General features: G+C 46.4%; 1 long non-coding RNA gene across 2 annotated transcripts in view; it reads right to left on the reverse strand.

The window, feature by feature from the left end:
- Nucleotides 1-4,204: 4,204 nt before the first annotated feature.
- Nucleotides 4,205-16,905, reverse strand: part of LOC138113489 (uncharacterized) — a 52,782-nt gene continuing 40,081 nt past the window's right edge. For both annotated transcript variants that reach the window (XR_011152196.1, XR_011152195.1), the window contains one exon: nucleotides 4,205-6,148. This is a non-coding gene — a long non-coding RNA (uncharacterized lncRNA). The remainder of the gene's footprint in view (nucleotides 6,149-16,905) is intronic.

Below are 16,905 nucleotides of genomic sequence, written 5' to 3' on the forward strand. Positions count from 1 at the left end.
GCACTGAAAATTAGGACTCTAGTTCCTTGGTTAAATCAACACATAGCCAGAGTCAGGAAAAATCCCATTAATTCAGTCTGCATCAGTTCAGAAAGTGCCCCTCAAAGTTTTAGGGTCACTGAACCCTCCTTTAAGGAGCTCTGTACTTTGGGATCCCATTCACATTATCACCATGAAATAACATATCCGGAATCGGGGTTGTTTGCACATGAGCTCCATAGCAGAGATAAATGAAGTGGGAACTGCCCACATCTCTTGCATATGGAAATCTGTGTTTTAAAACAAGAACACCCACACAGCTCATCATCAGGAGATGAGTTTCTTGTTGTTTTGTGGTTGCACTCACAATAGCAACACTGTTCTGTGATAGAGCACTTTCAGCCTCAGGTCTCGTGATTCTCAGGGAACTTTTATTTGCACGTCCAAACCCACTGAAGCCCAACGAGTCATGATCAAATGGATACTGTTTGATTCATACTGGAGTTCTTGGTGATTCATCAGAACTATGCATCAAAGGTGGGGAATAGGAAGCACCTTGGCTTTAGAGGATGCAAGAAGAACCCTGTGTTCAATCCACATTGAACCAGTGACAGGAATAAGTGATGGTTTTCAATCTAACCTCCCTCACCCAGTTTTTCCATTTCACCTCCTCATTTCAAGAGCTTTGTAGGAGCTGTCAAGCCCAGTCCTTATGTGAATTCTGTCAGATACACCTCACACCAAGTCCAAAGGCCTCACAAACACAGAAGCCAGTCATTCCCTGCTTCCCAGGTCAGTGTCATTTCTGGTTCCACTTGGTCCAGGGTGGGACAAGCTGCTTTGATTAGGGACCTGCCAGCACACAGAGCTGGTTGTCACAGCCTCCCACTGCTGGTAGCCTCTACTGGTGTGGGCCCTTGCAGTCTCTGTAGGAATAGAAAGCATTTATCCTTCCTCGTATTTCATAGGGGAAGCAAAATTGAGCAGGTTTACCTAGGAAATTTGTGATAAAGAAGAAAAATTCAATGCAATCTCCCCAGTTTCTGCTATTCCTAAGCCACAGGTAAAGCTTACAGGTACCACATGAGGCCAGGTTCACAGTAAAACAAGATTTTAAGAAGGATTTCATAGGTTATTTCTTCATTTGTGCTTGCAGTAGCACATGAGGAAACACAAGGTCCAAGAGTGTCCTGGAAGGGGGCTCTCCAAGACAACATTATTAGAGCAGATGCACCCTCAGCCTGGCAGATGCTCATGTGCTTTCAGCTGCGCTCAGCCGAGGCCAAGGCGCTCTGTGAAGCCTCGTGGGAATGATACATTTTTCTGGAAGTTGGGCTGAGCTACTAATGTTTGATAACTGGGTTGGACAAAGGGAGAGCAGCCACATCTCCTCCCCAGCCACTGAGTGGGCCAGTTCAGAGCACACAAGGAGAAGGCCCATCCTCATTCCTTGCATCCAGACCCAGCCCTGCCCACAGCCAAGTCCCTCCACAGGAGGAGGAAGGCAGTAATATCACCACTTGCACTTGTCAGCAGCCCTTCACGCTCAGCTTTCCCCAGGGAGCAGCAAAGTGCTGCTTTCAGGAAGCAAAGCACATATTTTCCACGATGATAAACAGGAGAGGTTCTTCCCAGGAAGAGGCTGGAACAATCCCCCAGTACACGCACGCCCCAGACGCAGCTTGAGGGGGTCACGGCTGGCTGGGTCAGTGCTGCCCACCAGGGACAGTGTCAGACCCTGACCATCACACCTGGGACTCCCCGTAAAACTCCTCATGTCCCACACAAGCCACTGGGAAGCTTTCATTAGACACAAGGGGATGGGGAGGGTGTGATGTTCTCACCCTCCTGGCTGGGGAATAAGGGTCTGATCTCACCAGACCAAACTACACAGCAGCAAGCACAGTGGTGAACAGTGTTTCACCTGATCCAAAGCACTGCCGGGACCAAAGGACCGTCACCAGGGCCTGGGGCACAGCAGGGAACACACAGCGTGCTGCCGGGCTGGTGGTGTTAATATTCGCTGCTGGCTCATGGCCTCAGGTGATTTCTCCAGAGCAAAGAGGGTGTGAGGGGGAAGAGGAAGAAGCTGCAGTGAGAACAGGTACTGGTATCTGCTGTGTGGCTCCCAGGACTTGTACAGTCAAGGCTCACAGTCAGAGGTCAAGCCCACGTTGACTCCTGGCAGCACGCACAGCTCTGAGAGAGGACAGAGAGGTCACAACTTCTGCTTGAGTGGCTCGGTACATCTTCCAAGAGACCAGTGAGACAGCAGCAGAAAAACCAGCCCAAACAGACAGCTCTTCAATCGCCTCAAACACTCTTCCATCCCACACACAGAGGTGAGTCAGTGGCCTTTGCACCTCTGGGGCTGTGGAAGCTCTCCAGAACACTTTCAATTGCCTTGACCCTTCTGGCTTTCATGATCCCACACTCAGGCAGCAAAGCCAGCATTAGCATTTCACAGGGTAGGTTTAAAGCCAGGGTGAAGAGATGCTGATATGGCTTGAGCTCCAAGTCAAACAAACTGGAAGCAACTAAACAGAGCAGAGGAGTCTTTTTGTTTTGCATATCAGTTGCCAGCTCTCCTTTACCTGCTAAACCCATCTCAAGCTTGTGGAAAAGTATTTGGGAATGAGCTCATGACAGCAGCTGATGCTGGAGTAACCTCCTCACCTCAAGGGCCAAGCTGCAATCAGCTCCCTTGGGAGCAGAGCGTGCTTGGGGCCAGAAGCAGGAAGGAGGACTCACTCCTGCAGGAAGCTGACCCGGGCAGGATGGGCTGATAGCCACCTATCAGCAAGATTTCCATTGCTAGTAGCTGGCAGAACCTCAAATCTGCTTGGATTGCTGCTTCGCTGCCTCCTCACTATCCCAGACTTCCTCCGGTCCCAGCAACCTCTCAGCGCTCCCCGGCACAGCCCTGCCAGGCACTCGCCCAGGGGCAGCCCCTCACAATCCCATGGCACTAACCCCCCAGGGGCAGCCCCCTCACCAATCCCACCCAAACCCCTCCGGAGGGCTGCACAGCCTGGAGCAAGGGCTGGATCTTTCAGCAGGAGGGAGGACCTCACTCCTTGAGCTCCCTGCAGTCCCACCAAGGCCCACACAAATCACACACAATGATGGCCAGCCACGTTTCACTTCTTCCGGCCTGACAATTCTTAGAGTGTATATGAAAAAAACTACTCCAAAAAAACCCTCAGCAAAAAAAGGCCCAGGGGACATCTGTGCAAGCTCTGTCCAGATGTTTGTCTCACTGGCTGCTGGGGTGGGGTGTATTTGATATTTACATTTAACAAAACATCCAAAGATCTGTGATTACAAAGGGCCAGGGGAGACACGCTAGAAATGGGAAGGAAGGAGTTTTTCCTCTTTGCTGTGGATGGATTTGTCTGACACTTGGGCATAACAAATGCTTCAGAGACTGGCAGCAAGAGAGAAGGGAGCTCTGATTTAGCCCATCACTCACAGCATTACAATCAGATCACGCTTGGTCACAGAGAAAGGAAAAAAACCAAAATAAAACACACCTCCCTAACACACATCACAGAATGAAACATTTTGTCATTTTCTAAAAATAGAAGGTAAGGCCAAGAAAGAACTCCAAAAAGTTCCGCTTCAGAGACAGCGGGAGAAAGAAAGAGGAGACGTTAATCCAGAAAAAGGAAAGATGAATTTTAATATATATTTTTTAGTCTGAACTTAAGGTAAATAGCTCTCCTTGTGTTATATGAGCAAGTTGACTAAGGCTGAAAAAACAAAACCACAAGCAAACCCCAAGACGTCACCCTTGAATACCAGAAATCCTCTTGCTGCAGAACATGAGCTGCAGTCAGGCACTCCTGAGATCCCAGCTATACACAGCCCCACAGAGAGGTGACAAGGACATAGTGAAAGAACTGATGAAAATCTGATGAAGTCACATTGTTTGGAATAAATGTCTGAACTTTCCTAGGCTGCCCAGCTATGTGGTCAGACTGCACACAGGACAAATGCCCAAGAATGGCCCAGACCGGCCAAGGATCAGTCCCTAAAATACCCAGAGCAATCTGGAATCACCAAGGCAGTTGTACCACTTCAGTAAAGGAAACCAACAGATTAATTTTCCCATTTGGATTTATCAGGTTTCTATTCAGTTTGGGTGGAGGGAAGCAGTTTTAATGTTCTGTGATAAAGGAATAATGATGAGGTACTACGAGATGCTGTGACACATGGAATAGGTTTTTATATTCACTCAGCACCAGTCTTCTCTGTTCCAAGTTTGGTGAAGGGATGTGGCAGAGGGCTATATTCCTGCAAGTTTGCTTGTCTGTGCAGCACATCTCACTCACTGCTATTTGATGCCTGAAGTGGCCACCTAAAAACAGAGACTAGACCAGAATAAGGGAATAAAGGCAGGTATTTATTTGAAAGGTCTTCAAAGGTACCCCCTGGGGAGCCAGAGGCTGCTGCCAAGAGGGACCCCAAGATGAGCAACAGGTCACGAGTTCTTCACACTTTTGTAAGTTTGGTTCATTTGCATATCAGGGTTAATTCTCCAATTAAAGCTTCAGTTAATGATGTAATTCCCCTCAGCTTACCCCCCCTTTAGAGGCCTTTTGGTTTATACTTTTGGACCTAGGACAGTCTGGGTGTCCTTGGAGAGCAGGCCTGGAGAGGCTTTGTTACGTCTGCCTGGCATGAGAGAGCAGAAGTGAACAGGCTACAAGGAACTTCAGAGCTACACACCAGGCAGTACAGGATTTGAAAAATAGAAAAGTTAAAAGCTAAGGCATCACTGCTCCCAGGTAATGGAAACTCAATTCTAAGAACAAGCCATGGCACCTGACTGGGGCCATGTGTAGAGAGGACACAGGCCACTGAGGGAAGAGGCAAGAGCCAAGGACAAGGACCCCAAGCTGAGCATTAAATTGTCTTCCCAGAAGGAGGACAGGCACTCCCAGGCAGGCTTGGCTTTTGTTTCTTCCCTGCTTGTCTACCAGGAGAATCTCCATCAAAGAATAAGCTCTTTTTTATCTGAGGACATTTGAAGTGTCCTCTTTTAGCAGTTTGAAATATGCACATAAACTTTTCACCATGAACCGTGCACGGCCCCATCAGCAAGATCCCAGTAATTAATTAGACAAACCATTTATTTAGCCACCAAATCTGACCAAGCAATTGGCAAAAGTTTCAGGCCACGAACTCAGCACCGAAATTCCCAGCCTAGGATAAGAGCACAGCTCCTGGTGAGCAGGGCAGGCAGGGATCCAACCTTCCAGAGAAACAAGGCATCCTTTTGTGAACACAGCCCTCAGGGCTTCTCTTTGTCATCCAAGAGTAATTATTTTGCACATCTCATCCTGGGTGAGCCTGAGGGTTGCATTTCATTACATCCCAGGCACAGGTGTTGTACCAGACTTTAAGGAGAATTTTTGATCCTGAGGGGAGCAAGGAAAACTGGATTATTGAGAGACTGTTAATAAAAATGCACCACTAGAAAGACATAGTAGATAAACAAATATGGCTCCTCTAATTATGCATAGGCAGTAATTAATTCACGTTATTAACTAATTAATGACTCACTTCAAGGATGAGGAAAAATGGTCTGTTTATAGCTAAAAATGATGTTATTGCTGCTTAGAAAACAAAAACAAAACATCAATTGAAGATCAAACAGCTCTGTCAAGTCCTGAATTTGGTTCCAGGAAATCCTGTGTTCTTCTCCCCAAGGAGCAGTGATTCACAGTTGTGTCTTGCTAAAGAGACTGAAGCTGGGTGCTCTCATTTGCTCCACTTTGACAAGTTTTTACTTTTTTTTGGGCCAAATTCGCAGATTCCCAGAGCCAAAATAAGCTGCGGAGTGTGAGACAATAATAAAAATTTGAGATTTATTACAAGGTTAGTAATATTTTAGCACTTTGGAGACCTGGCAAAGAGCCAAGACGGCCTTCTCTTTGCCAAGTATTGTAAGAAACAGAACAAAACAATATGGTGCCTGCCCTGGAACACTCACAGCCCAGCAAGCAGAGAGATGAAAAGTGCTCCAGGTCATGGAAAAACAGTGACTTTCCCAGGAGGCTGTGATGGCATTACACAGTCCCATACACGGGCTCGATGCACCCAAGTTTTGGAGAAATGGAGGGAGATCTTGCAGTCCTGTTGTATTTCTGTCTCCAGTAAACACCTAAAAAGGTTTAGAAGTGTTTCAGTTCTCTCTCAGAGTCCCATAAATTGCCTTCCCTTAAAATGGTTGTAAGGAGCCACATGTTTGGTGCAGAGGGAGCTCAAGTTCACGGCTGCTTCTTGGCTGGAGAAGAAGCAACGCCTCAAACTAAATGAGTGTGTCATTTCCCAGGCAAGGGAATGCTGAAGGGGGCTGCTTGTTGCTGCTCCAGAAGGGAGGTGTGGGGCCAGAATTCCCAGCTATCCAAACCTGTATGAAAACTCTGGAAAAACTCTGCTGATTAGTTTATGTGTGCTCAGGTTGTAAACTGCTGTTCTGGCCCACTTGGTTTTTCTTCCCAACTTCTCACAAGAAGCCTTTCTGAGACAAAGCAGGAGATGCAGCTTCAGTCAATCTTATTGCCAACCCTCCTCCTTTCTGTCAGGATGTGAATTTTGTCACTAAGCTAAGCACAACCAGATGGGGAAACAGACAAATAGGTCTACATAACATCACAAATCTCAGCTACCACAGAAAAGAAAAAAATACAAAAAACTCTTGACAAGCCTTCCCCAAACCCCTCTAAACTCATCCCACCCTCATTACCTCAGTTGCACTAAGAGACAAATTGGTTTATACTGAGCATCCTACAAGAAATACAACCCCTACCTCGATATCCTGTGATTTCCAGGTCATAATTAAGGGACAATTCCAGGAAATGAAATTATAGCCCCGAGGAGCATGTGTGAACACTTGCAACAGTGGTGGTCAGTAGATACGCTAGTACTTGACTCCCCAGAATGCTGTGGAAAGCATCACTTTCCCCTTTCCAGCTGAATTCATGGACTCATCACAATTCTAAGAGAACAAGCCCACAGGAGCCAAGTGGGCAAGCAACAGAATTAACAGTCCCCAGCCACTATTAGAAAAAAATAATTGAGGGATTTTTATTGGCAATACCAGGCTTTAAAGACATTGATTATTCAGCCAAATCACACAACTGACTATGACTGATTTGCATTTGTGTTTTTCATCACTTTCTCTGCACCACTGAGGACAGAGCTTTTCTGCTAAACGTAGAGAAAAGCCCCTCAGCAATCTCAAGTAGTTCCATGACTCTGAGCTAGTAAAGGGAAGAGGAAATGTGAAAGTATAGCCAGGTATACAATAGATACAGGAAAACCTCAGTAACGGTAGGAGTGAGGCCAGCACTGATTCACATTTACCTGCTACTCTTTGGAAAAATACAGGATTATATCATACTCCTCCTCCAATTCCCAAGGTGATGTGGTAGGAAAATCTCAAACAGGGCAAAGTGATCACAGTAAAATAATGGAGTCACAGAATGGTTTGGGGGGGCGGGGAGGGACCTTAAAGCCCATCTCGTTCCACCCCCCTGCCATGGGCAGGGACACCTTCCACTGTCCCAGGTTGCTCCAAGCCCCAGTGTCCAGCCTGGCCTTGGACACTTCCAGGGATGCAGGGGCAGCCCCAGCTTCTCTGGGCAACCTGTGCCAGGGCCTGCCCACCCTTGAAGGGAAGGATTTCTTCCCAATATCCCATCTAGCCCTGCCCTCTGGCAGAGAGAAGCCATTTCCCCTTGTTCTGGCACTTCATTTTCTTGTTCAAAGTCCCTCTCCAGCTCTCCTGGAGCCCCTTTAGGCACTGGAAGGGGCTCTAGGGTCTCTGTGGAGTCTTCTCCAGGTGAACACCCTCAGCTCTCCCATCCTGGCTCCAGAGCAGAGAGGCTCCAGCCCTTGAAACATCTTTGTGGCCTCCTCTGGACTCGCTCCAGCAGCTCAACATTCTTCTGATGTTGGACCCCAGAGCTGGAGGCAGCTCTGCAGGTGGGGTCTCACCTGAGCAGGGCAGAGGGGCAGAACCCCCCTCCCTCATCCTTCTGCCCGCACTTAAAATGGTATTATTGTGTGTTTTCTTGTGTTTTTGAGATGTTTTCAAAGAAACCCCTCTAACATTATTAATGTTTGGGGGATTGAGTCCTGTATCCCCTCCCACCACTTACCCACCCTGCTTCTTCCCAGCAGAGATGCCTGAGGCCACCAAGTCACACCAGGAATTCCTGACCACCAAGGGGTTTGTTGTTTTGGAAATAGCAGTCAATGACTAGAACAGACATGGAAGACCAGGCTGGAAAGAGATGATGGATGTGAGGACACTGGAAACACAACTTGGTTCTGAAAGTCTTTTCTCCTCTGAGCAAACCACGTTCCAAAGATGCTCAGAGCACTTTCCACATTAGCTCGCACTGAGAGCACAGAAAAAAAGGGAAAAAAGAATCTTCCAAAGGGAAAAAATATCAGAGGCCTTGATTTTGCAACTCTTAGAACAGATTAGCCTTCATGTTACAAACAAATCCCAAGTAAAAACATCAGTTCAATAGGAGAAAGCCCATTCCAAAATAGTATTGTTTAGGAAAAACAGCAATTGAATGCTTTAAGTTGTATTGTTTTCCAGAAAGCTTTGAAATAAAAGTAGCTTTGAAACGTTCACAGTTCTCGCCCAAACTCTTTTCAAGTCCCTTTACAAGAGTAATTAGGGAAAATAACATTCAGGTCTGCCTTGCACATGGATAGATGTGTGTGCACTGCAACAGAACACAGGCAGCTAGAGATATTGGAGGGTTTTTTCCAGGCACGATTTTCTGTAGTCTTCCATCTGTTCCCAGCAGGATTAGAGGAGACAAAACACTGCCTTCCACAAGCTATACTCTTTATACTCTTTTGGATGGAGTTTGACTTAAAAAAAAAAAAAAAATTAAAACTGGGAAATGGCTGTCAAGGGAAATAATGCCAGGGGTGGAGGGTGGAGAGGAAGGGGACTGCCAAGAGGGCTGCAGTTTCCAGAGAGCAGAGCATGAGTCAGCAGAGTAATTTTTTATTAATATATATATTGCAGAGCACAGTGATGCCCTGAAGACCACAACAGATGAAACCTCTTTACTGCGTGTGTTTTATCAATCAGGCAGCAAGATCTCATTACTTCCTGACAGAGAAACTCCCTGCAAAAACAGCTGGGATGGTTTAAAAAAAAAAATCCACAAAAAAACCCCCCAACTTATTTATTTTTTAAGGAGGGCTTGGGCAATCTTTGCCCTTGAAGGGCTTGCCAATATGAGCAACTTCTTCCACCTCCTTATATCTGATTTATCACCACAATATACAAGAACTTGCTTTTCTCTCTCCTTGACCTTGCAGCTCTGTAGGATTTGGGAGTCCTCAAGGGCTCCTTTTATTTGCTCTTAAACCCTGCTGAAAACTTTCCCTTTTGGAAAACATCCCCGTCTCCCAGTGGCTGGCTATCGTTACCATCTCCCACAGCAGCCAGCCCCTTTTACTTGTGTTTACTCCACTTCCTTGCCACTCACACACCACTTCATGCCTACAGAGGAGCTGGGAAAGCTGCACCATCCCCAGCAGCTCTGTCTCACTGGGAGGCTGAAAGAGGCACACTCAGATCCCCAGAAGTGGTGGGCACACCCCATTCTCACCACTCAAACCCCCTGGGGGTCAGGTCTAGGTGCTCCAAGACCCCTTAGTTCAGCACACACCTCTGCGATCTCACACAACCTACCAAAATAGCTTTTTTTTTTCCTTCTCACAGTAAAATTATAAATTCCAGTCCTTCATCCTGAGCAGTCTCATTGTACCACCCAAATGTCCAAGCAGGACATTGGCCACTTGGCTACCAACAATTCAGTGTCAGATTAAAGACTCTGGCTGGCAGACCCCTGCAAGAAGAGTGGCAGAAAGGCACAACACCTGCATATCAACAGAAGGAAAGCCAGCACGGTAAAATGAAGAATCCCTGCTGTAAATTGCAGCTCCTAGAACATCTCAGTAACCCTCATGCTGGTGCTTACAGCTGTGCCACTGGGAACAGTTATTTCCTCCCTCTGCTCCTGGGAACAGGCAGGCTCCAAGGGTTAGAGCATGGCTCACCCTCTGAGAAGAGCTGCCTAAGTCGGTGGTGGAGCAGAAGTATTGGGGGATGCTGGTCCTAAACAGCTGAATCAACTTCCCAGTTAGCAGCCAGGGCAGGTGTCTTCAGCCACATTCCTGCTCCTCCAGACCACCTCAGAAATCATCTCAGGTGGGTTGTGTTTGGTCATTTGCCTCCCCAGGACTGTCTCCAGCCCCTCCTTGCCTTCAGGGCAGGGCCAGGGCAATCACAGGCACATTGACCATGGAGATGGAAACTTTTTGGGCAGTCAGGGCTGGGGTCAGGGTGACCTGAACTCTCTTCATGCTGCAGGCAGTCTGCTGCTTCTTCACATCAGAGGGATAATTAGAGCTCTTCAGATGCAACCAGACTTTGATCAAAATGACCCCAAACTGTGACACTCTAGAAAGCACAGAGGTGGCCGTGTCTCGTCCATAATTTCCCAGGAGCACCAAGAGAAGCTGCCCCACAACCCCTGCCAGGAACCTTGGAGCTGCTTTGTCCCAGGTGTCATTTCTCAGTGTTGCCAAGAAGAGCATTATTTTTGGAAACAATAGAATTTTAAAATAATTTTAGTTAGTGGCTTTAATGAACTTATTAATTAATTGTTGTAACTAATCATAACCAGTCTATATTAATTAAAAATAGTGTGTTAGTCTTAAATTACTCTTAGCCAGCACTGAGCAAAGTTGTCATAAGCTACTTTTGGAACTTGGGAAAACTACTGAAACTTTAAGTTTTGATAAACTAACTCTGATATGCTTCAATGAACAAAGCCCAGAAGAAGAGAGGTGCATTGTTGGAACTGGATACAGAAGTATTGGGAAAGAAAGAAATTGGAAAAGGAGTCCAGAATTATGGACCACAAGGACATTTTTCAGGAACCAGAAAATAAAGAAAAGACTAATAAAGACTTGCTATATGTGCGCTGGAAAGTCCCACCTGGAAGAAAAACATACTAAAAATATGGAGTAATTAGCACGAACAGTGAAAAATCAATAACCAATATAGGATAGAATACTAATTAATGAATGATGTCATTTTCAACCAATGAACATTAATTTCTTTGTTTACCAAAAATGTATAAATAAGTGGAAAAGTTTTGTATTAATGTTTGTGTGGAGGCCAGAATTTTGTTGGCCACATAGACAAACCTCAGCCAAGAGTAAAGTAATGCCTGACTCACTAACACCAAAAAGACAGTGTTAGAAGGTTTTATTTATCCTGATTTCAGAGGATTTGGTGACATTATAATGAGTGATAACCCAGGCAGGCTTTAGGATAAAGGGCTTGTTTTCCTGTCCCTTCTGCATGGGCACATGGATTTCTCAGGCAAGCTTTTATTCTGAAGCACGAGCTGGAGCAGCTCACCCAGCCCGGGCTGTGCCTCGCGTCTCTTGGAGGATTCCTCCCCATGTCTGTGAAACATCAGAGCTTTCTGTTCAAGCACATGTGGGCTCCTGCCCAGCTCATCCTCTCCTCTCCCTCATCTCTGAGTAGGGCCAAAGAATTTTCTGCTCTATTTCTCCTGACTGAAATGGGTTTTGACCCCGGTGCTTTCAGACGTGGGGGCCTGAACGTGTGACTTCAGCACCCATTTGTATGAAAGCAGGTTGTGGTATCACAGAGGGGAGTGAGGGGGTCCAGCCTTGACCCAAAACCTATAGGGGTCAGTGGGAAGGCACTTTGGGGATGTGACTGGGCTGTGGGTGCCCAGTTCAGGGGTGAAAGCACTGGGCTCAAAAGAAAGCAGTGGAGGGGTTCTGCTCTTGCAGCTTGGCTGCTGGGTCCATCTGTATTTCACCATTCTGCTTCCTTAAAAATCTCCATCATGATACAGGCCCCCTTGAAACCTTTGTGTGGAGGGAGTTCAGAGTCATTAAAGAACCAGAAATGGAGCCTTCTCAAATGAGCTGTGCCACCAAAACCAGTCACCGAGTAGTTGGGAGTTATGAAAGTACTGGGGAAAGTCAGGGTCAATTTGCAAGCAGAGCGAACGGGAGGAAATCCGATGCATAAATAATCTGTCATGAACTCTTCACCCGTTGCTCTCCCCGTTAAACCCTCCATGAGCTAATCAGCAGCTCTGTTCCTCAGTGAAGGCTGACAGTGTGTGTGCCTTCTGTGGTGTGATGTGATCGCCCCTAATTGATTTTGGCCACAGACTCGCTGTGCGTGCTGGATATCTGGGAAGAGCAATAACTTCAACATGCAATCATCCTGGGCAGTGACCAAGACAAGTTGTTCTCCAACAATCACTGGATACCTTCCTCCGTGCAGCTTCAGTGCTCTGGCTTAGCTCATTGTTTGGGAGCCTTTTCTCTGCAGCCTTGAAGCACCTGCTTGCTGAAATGAGGCCTCCTGGCCATTTAACCTTGGATTTCAGGGCTTTGGACATTCATGGAGAAATTTGGTATGAATTTTTCTTTGGAAAAGGTAAACTTTTAAAAGCACTAGGAAAATCTCTGTAAAGCAGGGTCTGTGGCAGATTTTGGAGGTCTGTAAGGACACAGCTGAGCTGCTGTGAACACTGATGTGGGTGACACACTACAAAAATAGCTGGAATCCTCGCAAAAAGACAGCCCGCTCCTCTGGTTCCCAACCCATTACAGCCCCAAACCTCTCCCTCGTCATCAAATACTCTTCTATGTGGCCAGATCTCCTTTCAAGATCTACTGCTTGTCTTGGTGGACTTTCACAGTGAGATTGATCACAAAAGACATTTCACTCACAAACAACCATCCTCAGCTCATGGCATCCCTCACTAGATTTTAGGATTTCTCAGGAAGAGTTCCCCACTAGGATCTCTGATGAGAGTTTGAACTGTTGGCCTGAGAACAAGGGTAGACAACCTTACCCAGCTTTTGTTTTGTAAATCAAAAGTACTGACTGGGCCTGGATTTAAATGAACCCAAATCTCATTTACCAGAAAAGGTGATTCCAACCAAGATGGGGATTGATTTCTAAACCAGTCCAGGTTCTACACCTGCTCCTGGGGAGTCTCTTCCATCCTGTAGCTGTGCACAAAAAGGTAGCAGTGCCCTTAGCTTCTCACCACCTGCCTTTTAGCACAGGTTGCTTGCTGATTCCCAAAGGATGCAAAACATCCCTTTGGCCTAAAGTGACTTCACTAACACACAAATGGCTTTGACTAAGAAGGACCAAGGACAATTTGTGCTGGGAAAAGGCAGGATCATCTTTAGGAGGTGCTGCTGAAGCAGGCCAGGCCAGTCAGGTCTTCAAAAAAAGAGATTTGAATGGACCCAAATGGCAGCTAAGGCATGGCAGAGGGTAGGAGGGATCATAGGAACAGGTCCTTTGGAGGTCAAATCAAAGATCCACCAAAGCCAGTACACTGACCATAGGTAGGAAGAGGGGAACTTGAAGGGATCCCTCCCTCCCTGCCCTGCTCCTCGAAGCCACGAGCAGGTCAGGTGCTGCCAGCAGCATGGGTGAATGACCCTTCCCAAACCTGAATCCTCTTCCATTTGCAGTCTCTGAGAAGGAGTTTTGGTGTTATATCCTCCATGCTGTGTGTGACTGAAAGCCCTCTCTCATATCCCTTCAGGGCAGTCATTCCTTTACTTGTTTTCCTCCTCCACAGCTTTCCACTATATCCTTCTTGAGGAAGATGAATAGGGCTGCACACAGAATCCCGACCCCAGGGATTTATATAATCACAAAGAGTGTTTTCTGTGCTGTTCACTATTTGTCTGGGATAAGTCCTGCCTTTTGGTCTCTGGTGAACACTAAGCTGATGTTTGTACAGGCTGATCCACAGTAAACTCTCTGGAGCAGTGATAACTGGGTTATCGCTTGCTTGTGGCTGGGCTCCCTTTCTCCTGTGTCTTTTACCTTACATTTGACAAAACCCAATCTCATCTGCCATTTTCCCAAATACCGTACCAGGACATCCTTCTACATCTCTCTGCAGTCAGCTTTAGGTCCAAATAATCCTCCTGAGTGTTTGGAAAACAATCCTCTGTAAAATTGAAGTGTTTCCTCCTGTCCTTTGTTTGCTATATTATTATAAGTTTGTAATTGACGGAAAGTCTTTCCCTCCTGGGGAGGGGGCTTGTTGAAAGCCTTCTGACTCTTAGCTAAGGGTCGTTTGACACTTCACATAGTTGTAATAGATTTGTGAAGTGTGATTTCTCCCTACAAATGCCAGACTAGCTCCTCCTCAGTCTATCAGTTTCAGTCAAATGCCTACTAATTCTAACATTCCTGCCAGCCTGTCTGACAGACAAATCAGGATTCCTGGACTATGGGTCCCGGGAGGTGTTTTAGGAACTGGTGACATATTTACCACACTCCAAACTTCCAGCACAGAGACTGATTTAAGTAAGAGGCTTCACACTACAGCAACTGGAGATGTAGTTTCCTAACTAAGCAACAGCAGAGCTTCTGGGAGAGCAGCAACTCATTCTAGCAAGTTATTGCTCTTGGTTCTCTTGGCTTGGTCTGATCAAGGTTTCATGGGTTAATGAGCCATCACCCATCAGGCAAGGTGGCTGCAGTCACATCCCAAAAATGGGGGGTTAAGCTATTGAATTTTACTTCACAACAGAATTGGACACATTTATCCCCCCTTTTCTGACAGGCAATAATCAATTTGGTTGGACAGTTCTGCTGCTTCAGCTGTAAATCACTGCCCTTGGCTCACGTGGTGTTCATTTTCAAAGTAGCTGGAAATTGACCCAAAATATCATAGAATCATAGAATGGTTTGGGTTGGAAGGGACCTTAAACCTCATCCCGTTCCACCCCCTGCCATGGGCAGGGACACCTTCCACTGTCCCAGGTTGCTCCAAGCCCCAGTGTCCAGCCTGGCCTTGGACACTCCCAGGAATGGTGCAGCCACAGTTTCTCTAGGCAACCTGTGCCAGGGCCTCACCCCCTTCAGAGAGAAGAATTCCTTCCCAATATCCCATCTAGCCCTGCCCTCTGGCAGAGAGAAGCCATTTCCCCTTGCCCTGGAACTCCAGGCCCTTGTCAAAAATCCCCCTCCAGCTCTCCTGGAGCCCCTCTAGACACTGGAAAGGGCTCTAAGGTGTCCCCAGAGCCTTCTCTTCTCCAGGTGAACACCCCCAGCTCTCCCAGACACCAAAGAACTTTCAGCCCAAGGACAGGACAGGATGGGCAGAGGGTAGAGCTATTTTCCAAGGATGGGGGAGCTGTGCACAAACCCTTGTCTTTGCTGTAGGGCCTGGATTTCTAACTTACAACCTCAGTCACTCCAAGAAAATTGTGCTGTGGTAGGATAAGCTGGGACTGAGGCTGCAGGGGTCAGAGGTTAACCAACTCTTGAACTAGACACAAGCTGAAAGAACTGCTGCTAGGTTAACCCCTAGAAAAATCAGCTTCAGCCCAAATGGCTGAGCATAAATTGGTGTATAAGCTAAACCAAGCGCTGAGGGAGCCTTTGCTGGAGCAGCACTCCCAGCCCTGCTGTCACACGGGGCCAGACTGACATTCCACTGACTGACACTGCCATCACATCACTTGTTACCAACCCCATTTGTTCTCCCTTCCTCTGCTTTTCACTTCAAGGGACAGGACCTGCAGCAGCACAGCCTGCAGAGCCCTGCTTCGATCTGTCTCCCATTTGAGCATCCTCCTCTGAGGGCTGGCTCCTGCTCCTGGACAGAAAGCATCGCCTCTGTGGGCTCTTAAAAGGAGACAGCATGAGAGAATTGTCTAGTTCAGACTTTTTGGCAGGCTTTCTTTACTCTGCATTATAGTGTATATTGTGTACATATAGTATGTAGTGTATATATAGTGTATATAGTATATAGTGTATATATAGTATATAGTGTATATATTGTGTATATATAGTGTATAGTGTGTATATATAAATGTCTTTGCCCTTTTGTGGTCATTTCAGAACAAACTGAGCTGCCTCCTTCAACATTTTGGTACCTCTGTAAACTTGCCTTAGACCAAACAGAGGTTTGGAGTGAATCAAACTTTGGTGGAATTATTTTAACATATGAGCAATAAACACTCTCCTTCTCTTTCTGCTGTGCCACTGACTCACATCACAGTTACTCCAGGACTTTGCTACAGGAAAACACATTTCAGCATCAGACACAACAAATGGGATGCACAACTACAGTCATGGCTGCTGCCTGCATTTATGGGAGCTCTGCATCTGTCCCACGCTTGGGTCTTTAAAGCTTGAGCTGCACAAAAATGTCTGTAGTGAAACATGAAACCAAATGAGACTGACCCAGACTGGGATTTGATTTTACATGGGAAAGTCAGGCAAAGTTCACCTAGAGAGTTGTGAAGGTTCATGAACCTTGTGAGTGAGCAAAGGTCCAGTTCTGAACAAGCCTAGACAAACCTTTTCCGGAAATTTTAAACAACTGAGCATTTGGGAACAGAAATCCTTTAAAATAAATACTTCTGATAGGAAATCCATTGGAGTGAAACCTGGTGGCTTCAACAATGCTTAGCATTAGTATGTTGAATGAACTCCAAGCTCACATGGAGGCTGAGAAGTGTTAAATGAGTGGGAATGAACCACAAACTCCTTGTTCCTGGGGCTCCAATTAAAAATGTGTCATTTGCAGCCCTAGAGTTAAGGAGAGGGGTATTTTGCTTTATTGGATACCTGCACTATGTCTGAAATATGCATGTCTCTAGCTGGAACCTCCACATATTCAACCCATCTCCTCATTTTCTCCTGAAAAGCCTCTCAGGAATAATTTTTTACAGTAAAATACCAGTCTGCCCTTTCTGCACCTTCTTTTGGCCATGCTCAGCAAAATACTTCACAAACACCGATGCAATGTAACTGAGGATTCCCTAAGC

The sequence above is a fragment of the Aphelocoma coerulescens genome, chromosome 7 (genome assembly GCF_041296385.1).
Source record: "Aphelocoma coerulescens isolate FSJ_1873_10779 chromosome 7, UR_Acoe_1.0, whole genome shotgun sequence".
Classification (NCBI taxonomy): domain Eukaryota; kingdom Metazoa; phylum Chordata; class Aves; order Passeriformes; family Corvidae; genus Aphelocoma; species Aphelocoma coerulescens.